Here is a 23,735-nt window from a genome sequence, read left to right on the forward strand (position 1 = left end):
ATCAAGATCATGTTGGATCGGTCATTCTCGACTAGGATACATTTATTTCCACATGCAAAGTTTTTTTTTAAACTTTTTGGGCCCTATGCTTTGAAGTAATTTTGAAAGACTATAGAACCAGTTATAAATCAAGAAACAGACCAGATAAAAATGAACAGCTAATCAGCAGATGTAAGTTAGTTCCAAAAACAAAAACAGCTCTTACCTTTCTTGTTGGATAAGGTTGATTTATATTCTTGCTCTTTTATCAATTGCACTTTCAAGTGTGAAAGTTCTGAGGAGAGGGCACAAACGTTCTGAGATTGTTATGCTTTGAATGCAAAGAACCCTTTCTTTTCCTTTTCATTCTCATTACTGATTAGTTCAAACCTGAAAAGTGCTCCATTTATTTATTTCTGTTTGAGACTATTTGTGTCGTATAAGGATTAGGAAACTGTGCTTTGAAACATTGGCTGGTGTGGACGGCACGGTGGTGCAGTGGTTAGCACTGCTGCCTCACAGCGGCGAGGACCCGGGTTCAATCCCTGCCCCGGGTCACTGTCCGTGTGGAGCTTGCACATTCTCCTCGTGTCTGAGTGGGTCTCACCCCCACAACCCAAAGATCTGCAGAGTAGGTCGGTTGGCCACGCTATATTGCCCCTTTAAAAAAACAAATAAAAAAGAAACATTTGCTGGTAATTTTCATGCTAATGTGTAAAATAGTCTCAATTTTCTTTGATATAAAACTATTTGAGGTTTGATTGTTTTGAATGTTAGCTGCAGCAGCAGTTTTACATCAGAGGCCATGCACAAGGCCTTCACTCATCAAGCAGGTATAATCTGTATTATCTTCACCAGCGGCATTGTGGTAATGGTAGAACTCTCATCTCTGAGTCAGAAAGTTGTGAATTCGGGTCCCATTACAGAGACTTGAGCACCCAAGATTTTAGCTTACATTTCAGTGCAGTGTCGTGAGAGGCTCTGCACTGTCAGAGGTGCCATCTTTCAGATGCATAGAAGATACATAGATGCAGAAGGAGGCCATTTGGTCCCACGAGTCTGCACAGACCCTCAGAAAGAGCACTCCCCCTCCCCAACCTTGTAATCCCATGCATCGATCATGGCAGTAAAGGGGCAATTCAGCATGGCCATTCCAATCTGCACATCTTTGGACCGTGGGAGGAAACCGCAGCACCCGGAGAAACCCCACACAGACACGGGGAGAATGTGCAAACTCCACACAGTCACCCAAAGCCGTTTTCGAACCCAGGTCCCTGGCGCTGTGAGGCAACAGGGCTCACAATGACACCAGTTGAAACATTAACTGAAGGCCCAGCTTCTCTCTCAGGTGCAAGCAATTGGTTGCATGGCACTCTTCCGAAGAATAGAAGAGTTCTCCCTGGTGTCCTGGTTAATTTTTAGCCCTCAGTCAACATCTCTCGAACAGATTATCTAGCCACTGTCAGATATCGTTGTTTGTGAGAGCTTGCTCTGTCAAATTGGCTACTGTATTTCTTGCATTACCTCAGTGACCACACTTCAAAATTAGCTACGGTGACAGATATATATAAATGCAAACTCTTATTTCTTTACCTTTATCACATAATAAACAACTGAAAAATTATGGAATTTGTTCAACTGGAAGTCAGCAGATTTAGACATTTTAATCTTTGGTATTTACCCAGTAATTTCAAGGCTAACACCTGCAAATACACTGTTGAATCAAAATTATTTTCAAAGCAGAGGTGATAACAAGTTAAAAGTGTATTTCCCCTTGTTATTATTACCTGATGGGCGGCTTGGCGGCGCAATAATGCTGAGGACCCGGGTTCAATCCCGGCTCTGGGTCACTGTCTGTGTGGAGTTTGCACATTCTCCCCATGTCTGTGTGGGTTTCGCCCCCACAACCCAAAGATGTGCAGGGTAGGGGGATTGGCCATGTTAAATTGCCCTTTAATTGGAAAAACATTTTTTAAAAAATTATTATTGCCTGAAATAATCCATTACTAAGGCAAATCGATAGAGAAGTGAAATATATCCAGAGAATCCCGACAGTTCAGAAAGAGGCTATTTGGCCCATTACGTCTGCACCAACCTTCCGAAAGAGCACCCTACCATGAGAAGTCTTTGGCAGGTAGGATCAAGGATAGCCCTAAAGCTTTCTATAGATATGTCAGGAATAAAAGAATGACTAGGGTAAGAGTAGGGCCAGTCAAGGACAGTAGTGGGAAGTTGTGCTTGGAGTCCGAGGAGATAGGAGATGTGCTAAATGAATATTTTTCATCAGTATTCACACAGGAAAAAGACAATGTTGTCGAGGAGAATACAGAGATTCAGGCTACTAGACTAGAAGGGCTTGAGGTTCATAAGGAGGAGGTGTTAGCAATTCTGGAAAGTGTGAAAATAAATAAGTCACCTGGGCCGGATGGGATTTATCCGAGGATTCTCTGGGAAGCTAGGGAGGAAATTGCTGAGCCTTTGGCCTTGATCTTTAAGTCATCTTTGTCTACAGGAATAGCGCCAGAAGACTGGAGGACAGAAAATGTTGTCCCCTTGTTCAAGAAGGGGAGTAGAGATAACCCCGGTAACTATAGACCAGTGAGCCTTACTTCTGTTGTGGGAAAAATCTTGGAAAGGTTTATAAGAGATAGGATGTATAATCATCTGGAAAGGAATAATTTGATTAGAGATAGTCAACACGGTTTTGTGAAGGGTAGGTCGTGCCTCACAAACCTTATAGAGTTCTTTGAGAAGGTGACCAAACAAGTGGATGAGGGTAAAGCAGTTGATGTGGTGTATATGGATTTCAGTAAAGCGTTTGATAAGGTTCCCCATGGTAGGCTACTGCAGAAAATACGGAGGCATGGGATTCAGGGTGATTTAGCAGTTTGGATCAGAAATTGAAAGAAGACAAAGGGTGGTGGTTGATGGGAAATGTTCAGACTGGAGTCCAGTTACTAGTGGTGTACCACAAGGATCTATTTTTGGGCCACTGCTGTTTGTCATTTTTCTAAATGACCTGGAGGAGGGCGTAGAAGGATGGGTGAGTAAATTTGCAGATGACACTAAAGTCGGTGGAGTTGTGGACAGTGCGGAAGGATGTTACAAGTTACAGAGGGACATAGATAAGCTGCAGCGCTGGGCTGAGAGGTGGCAAATGGAGTTTAATGCAGAAAAGTATGAGGTGATTCATTTTGGAAGGAATAACAGGAAGACTAAGTACTGGGCTAATGGTGAGATTCTTGGCAGTGTGGATGAGCAGAGAGATCTCGGTGTCCATGTACATAGATCCCTGAAAGTTGCCACTCAGGTTGAGAGGGTTGTTAAGTAGGCGTACGGTGTGTTAGCTTTTATTGGTAGAGGGATTGAGTTTCGGAGCCATGAGGTCATGTTGCAGCTGTACAAAACTCTGGTCGGCCGCATTTGGAATATTGCGTGCAATTCTGGTCGCCGCATTATAGGAAGGATGTGGAAGCATTGGAAAGGGTGCAGAGGAGATTTACCAGAATGTTGCCTGGTATGGAGGGAAGATCGTACGAGGAAAGGCTGAGGGACTTGAGGCTGTTTTCGTCAGAGAGAAGAAGGTTAAGAGGTGACTTAATTGAGGCATACAAGATGATCAGAGGATTGGATAGGGTGGACAGTGAGAGCCTTTTCCTCGGATGGTGATCTCTAGCACGAGGGGACATAGCTTTAAATTGAGGGGAGATAGATATAAGACAGATGTCAGAGGTAGGTTCTTCACTCAGAGAGTAGTAAGGGCGTGGAATGCCCTGCCTGCAACCGTAGTGGACTCGCCAACACTAAGGGCATTGAAATGGTCATTGGATAGACATATGGACAATAAGGGAATAGTGTAGATGGGCTTTAGAGTGGTTTCACAGGTCGGCGCAACATCGAGGGCTGAAGGGCCTGTACTGTGCTATAATGTTCTATGTTCTATGTTCTACCTAGGTTCAATCTGCACCGTAACCCCAAAACACAACCAAATATTTACTTTTTAAATAACGTATGAGCGATTCCATCTATTGATTATTTATATCAACATCATAAATGTATTTATTAATAGACATTTGCAATTTAGTCACAAGTATTGAAGAGGAGGAAATCCTACATGTGGCAGCAAAAGGACATTGGGCTATATTCTCTGCTGGCAGGATTCTCCATTGGGGATTTCCCGATGGCGTGGGGCTGCCCACAATGGGAAACCCCATTGGTCTGCTGGTGGGGCGGAGAATCCCGCTGCCGGAGGGGGCGCGCTGCACCAGAGGGGTGACAGCAATCGCCTGTTTTCCTTTTTCTGACTTTGAGTTCTTTAATGCGAGCAATGTTTTTTTTTCCCGCACGGGAAGCATTCTCAAATATGTCAAACCCCACTGTTTTTCTTTTCTACAAATTACTGAGGGAGCCGCGGTCAGCAGAAAACTAAATAAACAGGTTCCCTGCAGCTGCAATCCTAGATGCCAACAGTTCAGTTTGTCAGACTTGTACTTTCATTGTTTTTCAGTTTGAAATGATTCCGGGCTAAGAGGACAGAATGGCGCTGACAACAAGACCCACCGAATCACAACTAAATCAAGAATCCGCAATTCTTATTATCCTATAATTATCCAGCTGAATCGTAAAATATTTTAGTTTATCATTGAAAAATAAAAACAATTTTGAAATATTTAGGGAACAATGTTTAGCAGTGCATTCGGACACTGGTGGTTCCGCCATGCCGCCATGATAGGGATTTGAGCTGAAATGTCAGTTCAACCCATGTTCGGTGCAAGATGCTATCTTCGTAACAAAATTGAAAACTTGCACTAGGAACGGATGTTCAGAGGCTCATTATGGGGCTGATTGCCACTTGAAGTACCAGCCAGCGCTCATTGATAAGGTTACTTTGCATTTTAGTGATTAGAACATGTTCCAATTCCCATTACTTTTATTTTTAAAAATTTTTAAAAAAAATTAGAGTACCCAATTCTTTTTTTTTCCAATTAAGGGACAATTCAGCATTGCCAATCCACCTACCCGCACAACTTTGGGTTGTGGGGGTGAGACTCACGCAGACGTGGGGAGAATGTGCAAACTCCACACATGACAGTGATCCGGGGCCGGGATCGAACCTGTGACCTTGGCGCCGTGAGGAAGCAGTGCTAACCACTTCGCTACCGTGCCGCCATCCCTTTCCTTACAGTGACCAGCTGACTGGGACTAAACATGACATTAATGTCAATTTCAAACGTTCCTGAAAGGAATGCTCACCATTGGTCATGGCATCTTGCTAGGTGTCCCGCACTCCTATAGACCAGACTGTGCAGTACCACCTGCTGCAGGAAAGAGACACAGGTGGACGTGGAACACAAAATGGTGTCCTTCCCCAGTGCAAGTAACAGAACGACCTGTCTTCTTTGGAACTCCTCTGCGAGAACTCCCAATGCCTCAAGTGATAACCGTGCGTGCTCTCCCTCTTGGTCCCTGAGCCATCCTACAATGTTGTGGTGTGTGTACCGACCACCGGTGAACTCCATACCTTCAGCGGGAAGCGATGCAAGGAATCCACAGATACAATTGCTTGTTGAAAAATCAAGCACAAATGAATAACCAACAATGAAAAAGAAACATTACATCAGCAATCTAAATTTTGGTGTTGCACCATCTTGCAGCTTAAAAGACTAACAGTGACAATGGGAGACAGACAGAGAGATAGAGAGCAGAGACGCGGGTCTTCACATTCCCTCCTCAACTTGTATCACGGGATCTTAACATCTCTCCTTGACACAGGTCCATCCAATGAGAATGCCCAGACTGGACCTGGTGGTGGTTGGGTACCCCAGACCATCCTCTAATAGCAGAGCCGTTGGCAATGATCTTTTCGTCCTCACTGTCAACAGGGGTGGTACCAGGGGATTGGAGAGTGGCGAATGTCGTGCCCCTGTTCAAAAAAGGGACTAGGGATAACCCTGGGAATTACAGTCTTACTTCGGTGGTAGGCAAAGTAATGGAAAGGGTACTGAGGGATAGGATTTCTGAGCATCTGGAAAGACACTGCTTGATTAGGGATAGTCAGCACGGATTTGTGAGGGGTAGGTCTTGCCTTACAAGTCTTATTGAATTCTTTGAGGAGGTGACCAAGCATGTGGATGAAGGTAAAGCAGTGGATGTAGTGTACATGGATTTTGGTAAGGCATTTGATAAGGTTCCCCATGGTAGGCTTATGCAGAAAGTAAGGAGGCATGGGATAGTGGGAAATGTGGCCAGTTGGATAACGAACTGGCTAACCGATAGAAGTCAGAGAGTGGTGGTGGATGGTAAATATTCAGCCTGGATCCCAGTTACCAGTGGCGTACCACAGGGATCAGTTCTGGGTCCTCTGCTGTTTGTGATTTTCATTAATGACTTGGATGAGGGAGTTGAAGGGTGGGTCAGTAAATTTGCAGACGATACGAAGATTGGTGGAGTTGTGGATAGTGAGGAGGACTGTTGTCAGCTGCAAAGAGACATAGATAGGATGCAGAGCTGGGCTGAGAAGTGGCAGATGGAGTTTAACCCTGAAAAGTGTGAGGTTGTCCATTTTGGAAGGACAAATATGAATGCGGAATACAGGGTTAACGGTAGAGTTCTTGGCAATGTGGAGGAGCAGAGAGATCTTGGGGTCTATGTTCATACATCTTTGAAAGTTGCCACTCAAGTGGATAGAGATGTGAAGAAGGCCTATGGTATGCCCGCGTTCATTAACAGAGGGATTGAATTTAAGAGCCGTGAGGTGATGATGCAGCTGTACAAAACTTTGGTAAGGCCACATTTGGAGTATTGTGTACAGTTCTGGTCGCCTCATTTTAGGAAGGATGTGGAAGCTTTGGAAAAGGTGCAAAGGAGATTTACCAGGATGTTCCCTGGAATGGAGAGTAGGTCTTACGAGGAAAGGTTGAGGGTGCTAATGAGGCCTTTTCTCATTAGAACGGAGAAGGATGAGGGGCGACTTGATAGAGGTTTATAAGATGATCAGGGGAATAGATAGAGTAGACAGTCAGAGACTTTTTCCCCGGGTGGAACAAACCATTACAAGGGGACATAAATTTAAGGTGAAAGGTGGAAGATATAGGAGGGATATCAGAGGTAGGTTCTTTACCCAGAGAGTAGTGGGGGCATGGAATGCACTGCCTGTGGAAGTAGTTGAGTCGGAAACATTAGGGACCTTCAAGCAGCTATTGGATAGGTACATGGATTACGGTAAAATGATATAGTGTAGATTTATTTGTTCTTAAGGGCAGCACGGTAGCATTGTGGATAGCACAATGCTTCACAGCTCCAGGGTCCCAGGTTCGATTCCGGCTTGGGTCACTGTCTGTGCGGAGTCTGCACGTCCTCCCCGTGTCTGCGTGGGTTTCCTCCGGGTGCTCCGGTTTCCTCCCACAGTCCAAAGATGTGCAGGTTAGGTGAATTGGCCAATGATAAATTGCCCTTAATGTCCAAAATTGCCCTTGGTGTTGGGTGGAGGTGTTGAGTTTGGGTAGGGTGCTCTTTCCAGGAGCCGGTGCAGACTCAAAGGGCCGAATGGCCTCCTTCTGCACTGTAAATTCAATGATAATCTATGATTAATCTAGGACAAAGGTTTGGCACAACATCGTGGGCCGAAGGGCCTGTTCTGTGCTGTATTTTCTATGTTCTATTCTAGATGTTGATGGTTGTTTGAGGGGAATGGAGATGAGGCTGTGGAGTAATGAGGAGTTTTCTGTGCCTGAGTAGTCATGGTCTGTCCACAGACATTCTTCATCTCCTGCTGGTTCTCCTGTCATATTGCTGAATTTTGTTAATGTGAACTTTCCTCGGCCCAGATTTTTGCTCTCAGGCCGAGTGCACAGAGAAGGAAGAATTCACGACTCTGTGAACCAGATCTTTATAAATGGCTGCCCTCAGGTTGGATCTGCGTTCTAGGTGAGTGGGTTGGATTGGAGGTTGGGTCCATTTGCCGTGGGATGAATGCGGAAGCTGCTGGGTGCAGAGGCGGCCTGAGCAGATGGGCTGTCTCTCTGCTCTGGCACTGTTTAGAATAATTTTTTTAAAGTGCAAAGCAAAAAAAGCCCTCCAGCCCTCGCCACGCACTCCCCCTTACCTGCTCCCCCTCAGCTTCCTGCCCCCTGTGTCAAATCCATGCAAACTTAAGCTACCTCATGCCCCTCTTTCACCTCCCATTGCCTTCATTAATACCCACATGCCTACCCATTCCCCTGTAGACCTATCTATGACTCTTCTTACCTCCTGCCAATCCATACACCTCTGCCTATCCTTAATTCCCCTTTAAACCATATATGTTTCTGACACCATCTGCCTATTATAGCCCTATGCCAGCTTAGTGCCAAGCATATCAACCATGGTTTGTCCTTACCCCTTTCATACAAACTCATGTGGTATCCTTTAACAGTTTCTTGACAATAGTGACAGTTCCTTGACTGCTTTGACAACTTTGGTAGCTTTGTCAGTTCTTTGACAGCTCATTAACAGCATTGATAGTTTGACAGTTTATTTGCAGTTCTGACAGTTCCTTGACAGCGTTGATACCTTTGACAGGGCTATGACTGCTCTTTGACAGTTCTTTGACAGCTTTGACAGCTCACTGACTGTTCCATGCCCAGTTTTGAAAGTTCCTTGACAGATTCAAAAGTTCCTTGGCGGCTTGGATATCTTTGACAGTTTGTTGACAGTTCTATGACTGTTCTTTGATTTGACAGGTCCTTGACAGCTGACAGTTGCTTGACAGCTTTGACAGTTCCTTGACAGCTTTGGCGGTTCCTTGATCTCTTTGACAACTTTGACAGCTTTGATGAGTTCTTAATGTTTCCACTTGTGGGAGAGATGAGGACTCGTAGACATATTTTAAAATATGTGGTCTCTTATTTAAGACACAGATGAGAAGATTTTTTTTCTCTCAGAGGGTCATCAGAGTTTGTGACTGTCTTCCCCTGTGGGGACACAGACATTGAATATTTCTATGACACAGGTAAATAGATTCTTGGCTAATAAGGGAGTAAAAGATTATTATGGGGTATGTGAGGGGAGGAGCTGTGGCCAAAGTTAGATCTACCATGACTTTATTGAATGATTGAGCAGGCTCAGAGGGCCAGATGGCCTACTCTTGCTCCTAATTAATATGCTTTTATGACAGCTTTGACAGTGCTTTTGACAGTTTTAATAGCTTTGACAATTCTCTGACTACTTGACAGTTCTTTGACAGCCTCACAATGCCAATAGGCTTGTGTGTAAAAAGTGCAGAATCTGGATAAATTTTAACAATCCCAATGGGCGCCTTACCTCTCCCAAAGGGTACCTTACCTCTCCGAAATTGAGCCTTATGTGTCCCATAATGTCTCGGGACCAAATCCAAAGAGGCACCTTGGCTATCCAAATGAATCCACCAGGCTCCTGCCTCATATTACCTGGTCTAATTTGCACATGACAGGATTTATGTTTCTGGTCTACCAAAATTCCAACTTCATTGGAGGCAGTGCCATGGTACTGCCCATGTATGACCCTCTCTCCCCTGGGGGCTGTACTTCTCTGTGCGCCCTGGTGGGGAGTGGGGACTGTTCAGCAGGACCCTATTCGTCTAGGCCTGTTGTAAAACCCGCCGATGTGACTTCAGACTGATGGGGGAAGGGGGGGGGATTCCTTATCTAGGGGGATAATCCAGCGAGCAGCCCACTAATGATACTGAAATGGATGGTATGCGGTTCCCACCCTTTATTGGCAGGAACCCCATTATGTCATTGGCAAGGAGCAGAGACAAGGTCAACGGAAAATCCCACTGGTGTAATAGCTATCTGGTGACTCCTGTCAGATTGTCTGCCGCCACCTGCCCTCCACAAACTGGGGACAGAAAATCTCCCCCCATTGTGTTTATTGGGTGGAAGATTCCTGAAGGGGTTCTGTTTCTTAACTTCGACCTGAAAGTGCAGGGTGAGGAAACTGAAGTGGAGGTTTGGATGATGACCTCTGCGTCTGGCACCCCCGAGATGCGGCAGATGTTGCTGGGACTGACCGAGCAGCTCCGCCTGGTGTTCTTGCTTGCTACTCCAGGGCTGCGATTCAGGGGCCTAGCCGAGGGCTGACACCTGCTCCATCCTCTCTTTCTGGCAGCTGTGAAACCCGTACCACTTCCACACGCGCCCCCCCCCCCCTCCCCCCCCCCCCCCCCCGGATCCCCAGCTGGAAGAGCCACCCCACTGAAAATGGCAGTTGTCTTTGAAACAAAACTGCCAAATTTTATTTGGATGATGAGCTGTCAGTGCAGGCTCAGGAGCTACTATTGAAAGGGAACTTCCCTTCTATTTCTTAGCTCGAAGCCGCCAGAAAATATTTAGACAAGCTGGGGGCTGAGGTTCCAACTTCTCCCTTGCTTCCCTGGAAAATAACATTTGTTGCAGCAATCTTCCAGCAGTGCCTACAACCTCCCTTTAAGAAGAGACTTCCCGCTTTAGGTAGGCCTCAACACGTCTGACCAGAAACAGTTCTCTGAAAAGGGGAGGGCTTCCTTCGCCTCACGCAATCAGGTGGGAAACCCACCATTCAGAGATTAATGAGGCCCAGGAATTAAAATACTCCTGGTTTGAAACCTGGGCCAATGAGTGCACAGGGAGTGGGCTTCACTGGAAAGGTCGGCAATTATTGTCCATCCTTTATTTACAGAACAGAGCAAGTAACTTCCATCTTTGCAGATGATTCTCGTGGTCTGATAGAACCTCACTTTTTGTTAAGATTTTGAATAAAACAAAAGTCAAATGAGAGGGGGGTGACAGCCCCCCCCCCCCCCCCCCCCTCCCGATAACTAAAACAAAACATCGAAAGGAAACTTAATAAAAATCCAAATGTAATTTTGCCAGGTGCAGGATTATGTGCCTGCTCAGCGTTCATGTATGCTTTCCAGGGGTGGGGTGAGAGACGCGGTCAGAAAGCTAATTGTTTCCGTCCCTATGCCCAGAGTAACACAGCCGAGCTGGGATGAGCTAATCCAACACAGATCAGGACTCAATCCTAAGAATCTTCCTGGTGAGCCCAAACCATGCAACATCTTCTTGTGGTTGGATTAAGAGCTGCAGAGACATGGGCCAGGAGTAGATTCCCTGCATGTTGTTTTTCAGTGGAATTCAAATTAAATGTGAGTGGTTTCAAAGCTGAACTTGGGAACAAAAGGCTTTAAGTCAACAACGCAGTTGGTTTGCCTCTGCACTTGGTATTCAATTGTATCCACATATAATGGTAAAGTAGGAATCTGATGGCACTGCAGAGTACACTTGAATAAAATTCTATTTTTGTTAAGTAATTAACCATTTCCCCCAAACTATTAACTAGTGCTTACCAACCATCAGTATTGGTTGAGCAGACATATTCTCCAGTTAAATATTGGGAGGACTGAAGCTGTTGTTTTTGGTCTCTGCTTACTACCCTGCCACCCCGCCCCCCCCCCCCCCCCGCCCCCCACCTGAACTCCCCGATCCTGTAACGCTCCAAATATCGCCATCTCCGGACTAGGAGCCACCGTTACGCCCTCTGAAAATTCCTTCCAAAACCCCCTCAAACTTGGACACGCCCAGAACATGTGCACATGTTTTGCCGGCCCTCCCGCACATCACCCACACCTATGTTCCACCCTGAAATGAACCGGCTCATCCTCGAGACCGTCATGTGGGCTTTGTGCACCATCTTAAATTGGATGAGGCTTAACCTCGCACACGACGAGGAGCCTTCCCTTCATACTCCGGCCCCCAACTCCACCCCCAGCTCTTCCTCCCACTTGCGTCTGACGTCCTACACAGGAGCCCCCCCTCACCATCCACCAGCTCTCCATATGTATCCTCCACTCTTCCCTCCCCAATGTCATCCTTGGATAACAACCTGTCTTGCAGCACTGGAGGTGGCAGCTCCGGGAAGGACGGAGCCTCTTTTCTAACAAAGTCCCTCACCTGCAGGTACCTGAACCTGTTTCCCTTCAGCAACTGATACATCTCCTCAAGTTCCTCCAGACCTGCAAACTTTCCTCCCACAAACAAGTCCCTGAAGTATTCTATCCCCACCTGCCACCACCCCCAGACCTCGCGACCACCCCCGTCGGCGCAAACCTATGGTTGTCACATATCAGCAGCCACGGTCTTCCAGTCCGAAGTGTTAACTAAACTGGTTCCAAACCCTCAGCACTGATATCACCAATGGGCTCATGGAGTGCCGGACCAGCGAGAATGGCAGGGGCGCCAATAACAGTGCCCTCAAACTGCTCCCTTACACAATGCTGCCTCCACCGGCCCCGAGACCGACCCCTCCTCCACCACCCATTTAGATCATAGATCATAGATCATAGAATTTACAGTGCAGAAGGAGGCCATTCGGCCCGTCGAGTCTGCACCGGCTCTTGGAAAGAGCACCCTACCCAAGGTCAACACCTCCACCCTATCCCCATAACCCAGTAACCCCACTAAGGGCAATTTTGGACACTAAGGGCAATTAATCATGGCCAATCCACCTAACCCGCACATCTTTGGACTGTGGGAGGAAACCGGAGCACCCGGAGGAAATCCACGCACACACGGGGAGGATGTGCAGACTCCGCACAGACAATGACCCAAGCCGGGGTCCAATTTTTTAACCACTGCTGTCCAGTAGTAATTCAACAGGCTTGGCAAAGCCAGCCTTCCTTTGTTAAAAACGCCCTCCTTACCCGCGGGGCCTTCCCCACCCACACGAACCTCGAAATCATCCCATTCACCTTTCTAAAAAAGGACTTAGGACCAAAGGGGAGGTAGGTTCTGAAATATGAACAGAAACTTTGGATGCACCATCATTTTCACCATCTGCACACTCCCCACCAAAGACAAGGGCAAAGGCTGTTGAAGGCAAGCATGCCTTATGCATTCTTAATCATCTTGGCCACCTGTGTTGCCACATTTAGGGCACTGAGGATCTGCACGCCCAGTGTCATCTGTATGTTAATGTTCCGAAGGGTTCTGCCATTTACAGTATAATTCATATCCAGATTTGATCCTCCAAAACGCATCACTTCACATTTGGCTGGATTAACCTCCATCTGCCATTTCTGTGCCTAAGTCTCCAATCTATCTATATCCTGTTGTAGCCTCTGACAATCCTCGGCGCTATCAGCAACTCCACCAATCTTCGTGACATCTGCAAACTTACTTATCAGACCACACACATTTTCCTCCAGATCATTTATATATCCTACAAACAACAGAGGTCCCAGCGCTGATCCCTGCAGAACTTTCTGAAAAACACCCTTCCACCGCTTCTCTCTGTTTTCTATAACCAAGCCAGTTCTGTATTCATCTAGCCAGTCCACCCCAAATTCAATGTGATTTTAGTTTTTGTACCAGTCTGCCATGTGGGCTCGCCTGTGGTCAAAGAGGATGTGAAGATATCTATTAAGGCCTCAGCTATTTCTCCCCTTGCCTCCTGCAGGAACCTGGGTTAGGTCCCATCAGGCCATGTGGGATATTGTGAAATGTCTTATTAAAGTCCATATAAACTACATCCACTGCCCTTCCCTCATTAAGTTTCTTTGTCACTTCTTCAAAAAACAATCAAGTTGGTGAGACATGATCGTCCCCATGCAAAACGATGCTGCCTGTCACTAACTAGTACATTTTTCTCCAAATGTGCATGTATTTTGTACCTCAGTATCCTTTTCAAAAGCTACCCCATGACTGATGTCAGGCTCACCGGCCTATAATTTGCTGGATCATCCCTGCTTCCTTACTTAAACAAGGGAATAACATTGGCTATTCTCCAGTCCTCTGGAACCTTGGGCGGGATTCAGCAGGAATCGGCGGGGCGAGCAACTCCAGCGTGAAGGAGTGGCGTGAACCACTCCGGCGTCGGGCCACCCTGAAAGTGCGGAATCCTCCGCACCTTCAGGGGCTAGGCCGGCACCAGAGTGGTTTGCGCCACGCCAGCCGGCGCGGCAGGGGCTTGGCGCCATGCTTACTGGCGCCGAAGGGACTCCGCCGGCCGGCGCGAGTTGGCGCATGCGTGGGAGTGCCAGCGTGTGCTGGCGTCATCCCAGCGTTTGCGCGGGGGGTTCATCTCCACGTCGGCCATCGCGGAGGTCCACAGCAGCCGACGCAAAAGAATAGAGTGCCCCCACGGCACAGGCCTGCTCGCGAATCGGTGGTCCCCAATCGTGGGCCAGGCCACCGTGGGGGCCCCCCCGTGGACAGATCCCCCTGCACCCCCCCCCCCCCCCCCCGAGGACCCCAGAGGCTACCTGTGGAGCCAGGTCCTGCCGGTAAGTACCTGTTGTAATTTACGCCGGCGGGACCGGCCGTAAACGGGCGGTCACTTGGCACATCGCGGGCCGGAGAATCGCTGGGTGGGGCCACTGCCAGCGGCTGCTGACCGGCGCAACGCGATTCCTACCCCCGCCAAATCCATGGCGCCGGAAAATTCGGCATCCGCCGGGGACGGGATTCACGCCGCCCCCCGCCGATTCTCCGACCCGGCGGGGGGTCGGAGAATCCCGCCCCACATCTGTGGTCAAAGAGGACGTGAGGATATCTGTTAAGGCCCCAGCTATTTCCCCCCTTGTCTTCTGCAGTAACTTGGGATAGATCCCATCCAGCCCTGGGGACTTTTCTACCTAATGCAATTTAGGATACTCAACACTTCCTCCTTTGATATATTGACATATATTGATATATTCTCCCTGACCTCAACATCTGTCATGTCCTTCTCACTGGTGAATACTGATGCAAAGTACTCATTAAGGATCTCACCCGCTTTTTAAAAATGTAATAATCTTTATTGGTCATAAGTAGGCTTACATTAACATTACATTACATTAGGCTTACATTAACACTGCAATGAAGTTACTGTGAAAAGCCCGTAGTTGCCACATTCCGGCGCCTGTTCGGGTACACAGAGGGAGAATTCAGAATGTCCAAATTATCTAACAGCATGTCTTTCGGGACTTGTGGGAGGAAACCGGAGCACCCGGAGGAAACCCACGCAGACACAGGGAGAACGTGCAGACTCCGCACAGACAGTGACCCAAGCCGGGAATCGAACCTGGGACCCTGGCGCTGTGAAGCAACAGTGCTAACCACTGTCCCACCATGCTGTCCTGTGATTCCACGCATAACTTCCCTCCACTGTCCTTGAGTGGACCTACTCTTTCTCTTGCTACCCTCTTGCTCGTAGTATATGCATAAAAAGCCTTGGGATTCTCCTTGACCATGTTTGCTAAAGACATTTCATGGTCCCTTTTAGCCCTCCTTATTCCATGTTTAAGTTCCTTCCTACTTTCACTGTACTTCTCAAGGGCTTTGTCAGTTTTTGGATACCTAGACCTATCATATGCTTCCTGTTGACTAAGCTTACAATTTCCCTTGTCATCCATGGTTCCCGAATCTTACCATTTTTGCGGGGACATGCTTGTCCTGCACTTCAATCAACTGGCCTTTAAAAGCCGCTCACATGTCAGATGTGGATTTGCCTTCAAATAGCTGCTCCTAATCCACATTCTCCAGTTCCTGTCTAATTTGGATGTAATTGGCCCTCGCCCAATTAAGCACCCTCGCCCGGGGGCCACTCTTGTCCTTATCCATTGCTATTCGAAATCATATGGAATTATAGTCGCTAAGCCCAAAATACTCCCCCACTGAAACATCAATCACCTGGCCTGGCTCATACCCCAATACCAATGCCAAGTGTAGTATGGCCCCTCTCTGGTTGGATTGTCAACATACTGTATCAAAAAGCCCTCCTAGACACATCAAACAAATTGCTCTCCATTCGAGACCCAGCTGTTAGGGATTCCTAGTCAATTTGGGGGAAATTAAAGTCACCCATCACAACTACCCTGCTTTTTTCACACCTTTTCAGTATCTGACTGTGCAATTGCTCCTCAATCTCCTGCAGGCAGTTGGGAGGTTTATAGTACACTCCCAACATTGTGATTTCCCAAATCATTGAGTTGGGAAATCATGTTGCAGCTATATAAAACCTTGGTTAGGCCACATTTGGAGTATTGCATGCAGTTCATGGGCGTCATTCTCCGACCCACCACCGGGTTGGAGAATCGCCGGGGGCTGCCGTGAATCCCGCCCCCGCCGGTTGCCGAAGTCTCCGGTACCGGATATTCGGCGGGGGCGGGAATCGGGCCGCGCCGGTTGGCGGGCCCCCCCGCTCGATTCTCCGGCCCGGATGGGCCGAAGTCCCGCCGATAAATTTCCTGTCCTGCCGGCGTGGATTAAAACACCTTTTGAACGGCGGGACAAGGCGGCGTGGGCGGGCTCCGGGGTCCTGGGGGAGGCGCGGAGCGATCTGGCCCCGGAAGGTGCCCCCACGGTGGCCTGGCCCGCGATCGGGGCCCACCGATCCGCGGGCGGGCCTGTGCCGTGGGGGCACTCTTTCCCTTCCGCCTCCGCCACGGTCTCCACCATGGCGGAGGCGGAAGAGACTCCCTCCACTGCGCATGCGTGGGAAACTGTCAGCGGCCGCTGACGCTGCCGCGCATGCGCCGCCCGGGGATGTCATTTCCGCGCCAGCTGGCGGGGCAACAAAGGCCGTTTCCGCCAGCTGGCGGGGCGGAAATTCCTCCGGTGTCGGCCTAGCCCCTCAATGTTGGGGCTCCGCCCCCAAAGATGCGGAGCATTCCGCACCTTTGGGGCAGCACGATGCCCGTCTGATTGGCGCCGTTTTGGGCGCCAGTCGGCGGACATCGCGCCGTTTCGGGAGAATTTCGCCCCTAGTCACCATGTTATCAGAAGGAGGTGGAAGCTTTGGAGAGAATGCAAAGAAGGTTCACCAGGATGTTGCCTGGTCTCAAGGGTGTTGGCTATGAGGAGAGGTTGAATAAACTAGGATTGGTTACACTGAAAAGGCGGAGGCTGAGGGGAGACATGATAGAGGCCTACAAAATTATTCGAAGCATTGACAGGGTGAATAGTCAGAGGTTTTTTCCAAGGGTGTCAGTGTCAATATCAAGGGGGCACAGGTTCAAGGTCAAGAAGGAATGTTTAGGTGAGCTGGGCGGGGTAAGTTTTTCACGCAGAGAGTGGTGGGTGCCTGGAACGTGCTGGCCAGAGGATGTGGTGGAAGGAGGAATATTAGCAACATTTAAGAGAGATCTGGATGGGTACATGAATAGGGAGGAAATGGAGATTTACTGACTGAGTAAGGCAGAAGTTTTTTTTTAGTTAGGGCACCATGATCGGCACAGATTGGAGGGCCTGCTCCTGTGGTGTACTTTTCTTTGTTCTTTGTCTGTTAAGTGTGCGAAAACACACAAACATTTAACAGGCCCGTTCAGCCCCTGCACATTCCACATAATCAACCTGGTCGGAGTCTCCCCGCACCCCCCTCCCCCTTCCTTACTGGTCAGCCATATCCCTTTTTTACCCAGTCCTACCCCGGTCCGTGCTCCGCACTCCTCCGGGCCCTCCCCAAGATGTGCATCACCATCCCTCCTTAACCAATTGTGCCACACTAAAGTCACCCAAAAGCATTGTTTGTGTCAGTATCGCTCCCCACCCCACCCCCATCACCAAACATTAAACCCAACCATCCACTCCTCCCCTGCTCCCTCCTCCTGTTGATCCCCCACTTCACTCACGTTAACTAGCCAATCAGCTAGCATGGTGGCCCCTGCCCAGGGCTTCCGTCTCGCACCCTTCCCCAAATTCGCCCTTCACAGCCCACACCCCGAAACACAAACATAAAATGAAAGCACACTCACCCTCTACGCTCCCCTTCAAATTCAATTCCCAATCCACCCCTACTGTGAACCCACATTCCCCCCACAGTTCAGTGTCCTCACACTCCTTCCAATCCATGATCTCTCATAAATTCACTCGCCTCCTCCCCATTCTGATCCTTGATCCACAGACAAGCAGGATACAGCACCCCAACCTTCACCCCCTAATTGTAGAGGGCAGCCTGATCCGATTGTAGCCAGCCCATGGCTTGGCCAGTTCTGCACCCAGGTCCTGGTATATTCTCAGCTTTCTCCCCTCCAAGGTGCCCTTATTCGTCTGCCTCACCCATTTCTCGACTCCTTATCGAGAAAACATTGCAGCCTCACCAACATCGCCCCTAGCGGCTCCCCCACCTTCCACCTCCTCCCTAGCGCCCGGTGTGCCCGATCCACCTCAAGGGGACGATCAAAGGCCCCCCTCCCCCATCAGCCACTCCAGCATATTTTTAAAATTTAGACTACCCAATTATTTTTTTCCAATTAAGGGGCAATTTAGCGTGGCCAATCCACCTACCCTGCACATCTTTGGGTTGTGGGGGGCGAAACCCACGCAAACACGGGGAGAATGTGCAAACCCTACATGGACAGGGACCCAGAGCCGGGATCGAACCAGGGACCTCGGCGGCGTGAGGCAGCAGTGCTAACCCACTGCGCCACCGTGCTGCCCACTCTCCAGCATATTTGTCACACATTTAGTGGCCTGCACTCCTTCAACCCGCTCAGGCAAATGCATGCCCCGTTTTAGTTGCTCCACCATTTGTGGGTGTGCCTTCAGTTGCAGAGACCCTGGAATACCCTCCCTACACCTCGCTTTTCCTCCTCCTCCCTTTCCTCTTCCAGGACATTCCTTAAAAACTACTTTGTTGACCAAATATTTCCTTATGTAGCCCAGTGCCATATTTTGTTTTATAATACTCCTGTGAAGTGCCTTGGGATATTTCATTACATTAAAGGCACTGTATAAACAGATAGACTACAGAGATCATTAGAGCTCCCATGACACATAATCACTTTTCATATCAAATGATGCATGATTTGTGCTATTCCAATGCTATTTTTGTCTATATGTTTGTTTCTGGAACATACCTCTTCATTCACCTGAGGAAGGAGCAGCGCTCCGAAAGCTAGTGACATCGAAACAAACCTGTTGGACTTTAACCTGGTGTTGTAAGACTTCGTACTGTGCTCACCCCAGTCCAACGCCGGCATCTCCACATCAATGCTCTTCCAGTTATGGTAGGTTAAATGTAATAACATTGTGCAGCAGTTTTCACCTCAGGAAGCCCTGCATAATTTATGGCTTTCGCTAATATATTACGATAAATTCTCAATAAATTAACGTTGAAACGAGATAGTTGATAAGATGGTTAGAAATCAACTGGATTTCCTGTGTTTACAAAGAGAGGAGTAGAATATTCCATCGAATCTTATAGAGCAGAAGGAGGTCATTCGTCCCATTGAGTCTGCACTGACCCTCTGAAAGAACACTTTACCTGGGCCCACTCCCCCACCCTATCCCCATTACCCCACTTATTAATCATGGCCAATCCACCTAACTTGCACATCTTTGGACCATGGAAGGAAACCGAAACACCCGGGGAAAACCTATGCAGACACGGGGAGAACATGCAAACTCTACACAGCCAGTCAAGCAAGGCCAGAGTCGAAACCAGGTCTCTAGCACCCTGAGGCAGCAATGCTAACCACTTTGCTACTGTGAAAACAAAGCGTTCATGTTAGAATATGGAGAGTCACTGGTTCGGCCTCAGCTGGAGTAGCGTAGATAATTATGGGAAGTACACTTCAGGACCCTGCATGCCCTTGCCCCCTTGCTACTTCTGTAGTAACCTGAAGCCTCAAAGCTCCGGGATACCTGCCCTCATCTAATACTAGCATTTTAAGGATACCTGCTTCACCATTCTTGGTCATGCTTTCAGTGGCCTATGCTCTAAGTTCTGGAATGCCCTCCTTTCCACCTCTCCATCACTCTATCATGACATTCCATCAAACCTACCTATTTGACCAAGCTTTTGTCTCATGCCCTAATATCTACTCAAATCAGTGTCAAATTCAGTTTCAGAATACACCTGTGAAGCACCTTGGAGCATTGTGTTATGCTAAATGTGCTATATAATTGAAAGATGTTGTGACATGCATATTTAAAGCTCCAAATCCAGGATAAGAAAGGCAGACCAACCGCAATGTCCCAGATACCTCTGCCCAGCTTCAAAGAGCGAATCACTCAGTAACAGCTCCATTGGGTGAGACACATCATTTGTACGCCTCACTCCAAACTCCCAGGCTCTACTCAGAACTCAGTTGCAGCAGAATCCCGGGGGCACAGTGGAAATGATTCAGGCACATCCTCAAAGCATCCGTGAAGAGATCAAACATCCCCAGCAGAGTCAGAGGAGATCCTGGATTGTGGCTGACCAAAATGGAGAAGACTCATTTGAGAAGGTACCAAACATATCAAGAGACTTGTGGGTTAACTCTGCTGCCTACGGCGCCGAGGGCCCAGGTTCGATCCTGGCACTAGGACACTGTCCGTGTGGAATTTGCACATTCTCACCCAGTCTGCATGGGTTTCGCCCCTACAACCCACAAGATGTGCAGGGTAGGTGGATTGGCCACACTAAATTACATATCAAGAGACTTGTTCCAGTGGGTTAACTCTGCTGCCTCACGGCGCCGAGGCCCCAGGTTCGATCCCAGCTCTGGGTCACTGTCCGTGTGGAGTTTGCACATTCGCCCTGTGTTTGTGTGGGTTTCACCCCCACTACTCAAAGATGTGCAGGGTCGGTGGATTGGCCACGCTAAATTGCCCCTCAACTATAAAAAATGAATTGGGTAGACTAAATTTATATTTTTAAAAAATGATTATGAAGGAAACAGACAGCATCACGTCTTTCATTAAAAGAGAATTGTTATCTCTCCTTTTTCTCAAAATTCAGGGGCCTCAAAGCCTTAAAAACCAAGTGTGAATTTGATCAATGACAGTAGCACTAGAAGGGCTGATAAGTGAATCAACATCCTTTTTCACACTGTTCCCAATGTTTTTCCGTCGATATCAAAAATGAAGGAACGAGATTTAGCTTGTGCACCAGGTGGAATAAAATCGTAAACCCAACCTTAATGATGTCACTAGATCTAACGCAGTGAAGAATCCTTACACCAGCTCTCTCCTGTTCCCAAAGCACATTTCCAATGGGAAACTGTTCTAGAACCTTGACCTATTTCCATTCCCTGACTAAGATGTGCTCAGGGCAACTGCAGTGACTCGACTCCATTACCATTCTGACTGAGCTGAGTGAATTCAGGAAAAAGCGGGGTTCAAACTGGGAGAGGCTTTCTAAATGTTCAGCAATGTTCCGCCGTTTCTTGAGAACCTTACTCGTGCAGTTTCTGTTTTCACCATCTTCTTGTGCACTGATTTTGCGAAAGCACGTGAGCTGGGTATGTGGGTGGCAGTGTCATTGCATGAATGGTGACTAAGTCTGGAGATTTATCACTCATTAACAAAGCTCTCACACTCGTGCATCAAACTAGTAATTATCGTATTTGTCATTGTTCCATGCTCCTCTGTTTATCTGCCTGATGCTATGTTCAGACTCTCGTGTTGTGATGCCAATCTGTGCTGACTCACTGAGGTAGATTTTTGTCTTTGCTGCTTGATCAGCAATCTGGTGGATCTGATTGTTCGCCCTCTATAGAATCAGTCCCAATTGCAAGTCTTTTCTTCACATCACGTTTGAACTAGAGAAAAACAGTGACAGAACACAAAGCAGCATGACTAATTCAGTGAAAGCAGGAATGAAGCAAGCAAAGGCAAATTTCAGAAGTAGCTTCAAAAAGCTGATATAAGCCATACACTGCGGGCTGTTCAAACATATTTCTGTAATCGGCACCAGTGTAACTCTGGATCCCATTTGCGCAGGCGGATAAAAGTCTGAGATATAGCTCTGAACATAGGGGGGTGCTGAATTTTCACTTTGAACATAGGAAACAGGAGCCAGCTCTTTTCTGAGCCCAAACCCAGCTCTTGGGGAAGGGGGGGAAAGAGTCACTCTATGGATTTTGATCGTCCCCTTAATTGGCAGTGGGCGGGTTCTCGGAGCTGGAGGGCCAATCAGAGGCATTCCAGCTTCAAGGAAGCAGTAAAGCTTTTAATGAGTGTCAAATTACCAACTTTGTTCAAAATACTGGCCGAGGCCTCAAATTTAATATGATTGATTGTGAAAACGCTAGCACTCCTGAAATGAAATGAAATGAAAATCGCTTATTGTCACAAGTAGGCTTCAATGAAGTTACTGTGAAAAGCCCTGAGTCGCCACATTCCGGTGCCTGTTCAGGGAGGCTGGTACGGGAATTGAACCGTGCTGCTGGCCTGCCTTGGTCTGCTTTCAAAGCCAGCGATTTAGCCCTGTGCTAAACAGCTCTAAATTGAGGGGAGATAGATATAGGACAGATGTCAGAGGTAGGTTCTTCACTCAGAGAGTAGTAAGGGCGTGGAATGTCCTGCCTGCAACAGTAGTGGACTCGCCAACACTAAGGGCATTCAAATGGTCATTGGATAGACATATGGACGATAAGGGAATAGTGTAGATGGGCTTTAGAGTGGTTTCACTAAAATAAATAAAATAACCTAAGTTATTTATTTTACTCGGTTTGGGCTCCCCGTGTCCTTATTAAACTTTCCATGCATTAATTGAATATAACCTGTGGCATCCTGACAGACGGGCGACCACCAGATAGATTAACAAATTAATCGTTTATCATATACAGAGAGTGAGGTAAAAGTTACCATGTTCCAATATGCCAAGCTCCTAACCAACTGGGAAATCCTCACTTTGCCCCCAAGATCCACGCGCTTTGGTTGGCTGATCGTGTCACATGATCCTTCGGAAACTCGCTCCCTTAAAAGGGGCACGTGAACACATCTTTTCCCCTTTAGGTTCTTGATTGGCACTCTTCAATTAACGAAGGAACTATTTACAAAAATATACATAAAACGTCTCTCAAAACATTCTCTTATAAGGTAGATTTGTCAGAGGACTTCTTAATTCTTTAAGAGCAAAGCAGTTCACTGATGGGTGTTTCAGCAGTAGAGGTCACTTCAATTTGAACCTCAACAGTTTGACTCTCAATTTGTGAAGGTACATCCATGCAGGTAGTTTCCGCAGTTCCCCTTGGAACATTACTGGGTTCATCCTCAGGGTAGCTTGTTGCGGCATTACTTTCATCCCTGGCCGTATCACTGACAAACCTACTGGGGTCAGGTTGCTGCAATAATTGTGTGTGATTCTCTTCTCCTCACATGGTCCAGGTGTCTTTTTTTAACCTTCTGCCTTGAGCTTCTACCTGGTAAGACACTGGACCTGTTTTTTCCAAGAACGTTCCTGGGATCCAATTTGGGCCAGCACCCAAAATTCCTCACATCTACCAAATCATCCACCTGATTTGATTTGATTTATGGTCACATGTACCGAAGTACAGTGAAAAGTATTTTTCTGCGGCCGAGGGAACGTACACTGTGCGTACATAGTAGACAAAAGAATAATCAACAGAGAACATTAACAAATGGTGCATTGAGAAACAGTGATTGGTTACAGTGCGGAACAAGGGGCCAAACAAAGCAAATACATGAACCTCAAACGTTTTTTTCAGTTTTCTTTGAGTCACGGTCCGTGGTTCTCCACTGCGAGTCCGCCCCGCTAACATTGACACCGAGGACGGAGAATTTGGTGCATTGTTCATTGGTGGCAGGATTTTGTTATGTGAGGGAGAAATTACGAAATTGGGCCCAGAAACCTTAGCACGAACCTGGGGATACGTTCACACCTGGCTGAGTTACATTGTACTCGTTTTTGAGAACACACAGAATGCCCCCAGATCCATTGGTCATTAGGACACTCTCGTCTGGCCAGCCATTAGCCCACTACAGTGTCTGATGGCCTCTTTCTCTGTCAATGGGAGGTTAGGTTCATACCATTGGCATGGTTCGGTTCTT

At 47.6% G+C, this 23,735-nt stretch overlaps 1 long non-coding RNA gene across 1 annotated transcript in view; it reads left to right on the plus strand.

Annotated features, from left to right (window-relative positions):
* Nucleotides 1-4,593, plus strand: part of LOC140411744 (uncharacterized) — a 41,860-nt gene extending 37,267 nt beyond the window's left edge. Inside the window, exon 3 of the long non-coding RNA XR_011940986.1 lies at nt 4,487-4,593. This is a non-coding gene — a long non-coding RNA (uncharacterized lncRNA). The remainder of the gene's footprint in view (nt 1-4,486) is intronic.
* Nucleotides 4,594-23,735: the final 19,142 nt, after the last annotated feature.

This window comes from Scyliorhinus torazame, chromosome 4 (assembly GCF_047496885.1).
Source record: "Scyliorhinus torazame isolate Kashiwa2021f chromosome 4, sScyTor2.1, whole genome shotgun sequence".
Classification (NCBI taxonomy): Eukaryota; Metazoa; Chordata; class Chondrichthyes; order Carcharhiniformes; family Scyliorhinidae; genus Scyliorhinus; species Scyliorhinus torazame.